This window comes from Bison bison, unplaced genomic scaffold (genome assembly GCF_000754665.1).
Source record: "Bison bison bison isolate TAMUID 2011002044 unplaced genomic scaffold, Bison_UMD1.0 scf7180017853140, whole genome shotgun sequence".
Lineage (NCBI taxonomy): Eukaryota > Metazoa > Chordata > Mammalia > Artiodactyla > Bovidae > Bison > Bison bison.
In genome coordinates, this window is record NW_011483713.1 from 35,024 (window position 1) to 38,394 (window position 3,371).

The 3,371-nt window shown below is 38.1% G+C and overlaps 1 pseudogene; it reads left to right on the forward strand.

Moving 5' to 3' along the window:
- The window catches only part of LOC104998333, a 6,295-nt pseudogene extending 2,942 nt beyond the window's left edge, over positions 1-3,353 (forward strand).
- Positions 3,354-3,371: the final 18 nt, after the last annotated feature.

A 3,371-nucleotide genomic window follows, 5' to 3' on the forward strand; every position in this document is an offset into this window, starting at 1 on the left:
GGATGAAGTTCACAAAGACGTACGCTGTAAAAGTTCTTCTCTGATGTTCAGTTACCTTACTTGAGATAATCGGTTTGTTGGCAAGACCTGGTAATGATGGTGAAATATCCCTTGGGTTTAATTAGCCACAGGTAAGTAACTTCATAGACTTTGCTCCCAAACAGGATATGTGGTAACACTTTTAAGGCTCAAGAGAAAGGCCTTCTCCACAGGTACTGTTTATATCTCAAAAAAAAAAAAAAAACCACTTACTGTATCTGAATTAGTTGATGCTTTTAATATTGAAATTTACTTCTTTCTTGGTGCACTAACAGCTGCCTGGGGCCCTGGCTGTAGACCTACATGTCAGACAAGTTCATGGGTGAGATTTCCCAGCCTGTCCCCTGGCCAGGACATCATATAGTCATAGAGTATCAGGTTTAAATGGATTTTACAAATCATATAATCACCTCTCACCCCCACCAGTCTAAGATTTAAATCTCTTTTAAGCATGTCAAGCATCAAGAAAAATAGGTTCAACTACAGTGCTATCAATTTAGAAGTAAAAATATTTCAGACTTTTTCTTACTGATATTTAACACCTCTGTTAAAACTATACATTATTCAAAAATATGCAATATATTTTAGTTATCCCCTTCCCCAATGTTGAGCATTCTGTGTGGTTTCTAAATTTTCCACAGCTTTTAATAATTGTGTTGAACATATTTGAACATTTAATTTTTCTGTTTTAAAAATATTTTCCATTAGGTTATTTCTAGAAAGAGTATTTTGGAGTCAAAGAAAAAAAGACAAAATAATTTCTATTTTTTCACAGTTATGTCCAAGTAACTTTTATTAGTTATGTTTAATTCTTACTTTCTATTCACTATACTTTTTATGATCTGCTGAGAAACTTCACCTCAGAGTATAAGGAAATGTAATGAAGCTGCTGTACTTTGTTTTCACATATGTATAGAGTTTTCGTCTTGGAAAAAGGAATACTTTTTAAAATTATGTTTATGTTTTCTCTTTTCTTTGGAAAATTTTTGTCTCACCTGTCCTTATCATATTAGTAATACAGTATCCTGTAACCAAGAATGATTGATGATGGATGCTATGGGAAGATGGGAGAAGAAGGCAGGGGAATGCCTGTAGCAGAAACATAATGGAGTGGGAGGGTGACTTGTATCAAGGATGGATGCCTTGCTGCTGTTTGGTGATGAAATTTCAGGGAAATGGTTACAAAGACATTTAACAGGCACACTTTTTATGACTCAATGTGAATACATACACATTACTATACATAGTCATATCCAATAAATATTTGTTGAATGAATGAACTTGTAATATTAATGATTGCTTACATGAACAGATTTTATATGTGTTTGGGTATATATACATAGTACTTTATCTCATCCAGCAGAGTCTTTCTATTTTTCACATCAATCTCTGTTTTTAAAACTTTGAAAATAATGATTTTCTTTGCTTGATAGATCTTATTTTATTGCACACCTATGTCACAGTTTTTTATACGCCTACTGAAGATGTAAATTTACTGAATGTAACCATGTTAAATTGTATGTGGAACAGGATTTTGAAGAATTAAAAATATTAATTAATAACTATTGTAATTATCCTGAAAGTAAAATGACCCAGTAATATACTCTTTCCTAGAGGCAATTAATATTTTTATACTTACCCCATAAAGTGTGTCAGAAATTATTAAAGTGGAATGCAGCTTACTTTCAAAGGTTTATTTATGTTTTTCATAAAAAGTAATGATAATCAGAGCTGGAGGACAAGAACACTTGAATTCCTCTGGGTTTATAATCTGGGGAAGAAGGCATACTCTTACCCATGAACGACAACTTGGAAAGCATTTACTCATCATCTAACAGGTTTCAGACACTGCAGACATCCTGCCAGGCACTGTGGTAGGCACAGTTACTAAACACACTTGAATAGCATATGCGCTCTGGTAGGTTAAAACGGACAGTGTGTTGCAAGGACTTATATCCATTTCCTTAAACTGCCTTCTTGGGATAGCTTTATTGATGTGTCTTTCCTTCCACAGTTAGATCTAAGAATTCAAATGTAAATTCTCATGGAAAAGAGAATAGCTCTAACCCCTGTGGGACACCTCTCAGCTTTCTAGATACATCTGAGAATTACTATTTGTAAGCTCACATACACAAAGGAGGGCTTGAAATCAAGGAACACCGAAATGACATGGCAGAGTTGCAAGCAGCTGAAATCAGGAGGAGAATCCAGGTCTCATGTAGGGAGCCCAGTGTTTTCTCAGTAAATTACACATCATGTGTTTCCCTCCCAATATTTTACAGGTGATAGGTGCTGGGTGTCTGAAGGGATGGAACACATCATGAAAAAAATAAGAATGATTTGAAACAATTACTGGGGCAAAACTGCCAAGGACTTGAGCCACAGCTATAGTGACTGTTCTGTTTTGTTCTAAGAAATTCAGACCACAAATATTTCATGATTAACAGGTGCCACTTTTTATTCCTTTGTAGGAAATTCAGGCCCCAAGAAGGTATTACTTCCCAAATGGATGTTGTTATACCTCCAAACAATGTGACTGAATTTGTTCTCTTGGGACTCACACAGAATCCACTCTTGCAGAAAATACTCTTCATTGTGTTTTTGTTCATTTTCCTATTCACTGTTCTGGCCAACTTGCTCATTGTCATTACCATCTCCCTCAGCCCCACACTTTCTGCTCCCATGTACTTCTTTCTCACTTACTTGGCCTTCATAGATGCCTCCTACACATCCGTCACCACCCCTAAATTGATCACTGACCTACTGTACGAGAGGAGAACCATATCCTTGGGAGGCTGCCTGACTCAGCTCTTTGTGGAGCACTTCCTGGGAGGATCAGAGATCATACTCCTCATCGTCATGGCCTATGACCGCTACATGGCCATCTGCAAGCCTCTGCACTACACAACCATCATGCGACAGGGGCTCTGCCAGCTCCTGCTGGTGGTGGCCTGGATCGGGGGGATTATGCATGCCACTGTGCAGATTATTTTCATGGTCAACTTGACCTTCTGTGGTCCCAACATCTTCGATCACTTCATGTGTGACCTCTTTCCACTGTTAAAGCTTGCCTGCAGTGACACCTACAAGCTCGGTATAGTGGTGGCAGCAAACAGTGGAGCCATGTGCTTGCTCATTTTTTTCATGCTCTTCATCTCGTACACAGTCATCCTGAGCTCCCTGAAATCCCATGGCTCTGAAGGACAGCGCAAGGCCCTCTCTACATGTGGCTCCCACTTTACAGTAGTGGTGTTCTTTTTTGTCCCTTGTATATTCACCTACATGTGTCCTGTGGCCACCTATCCTGTGGACAAGTGGGTGGCTGTATTCTT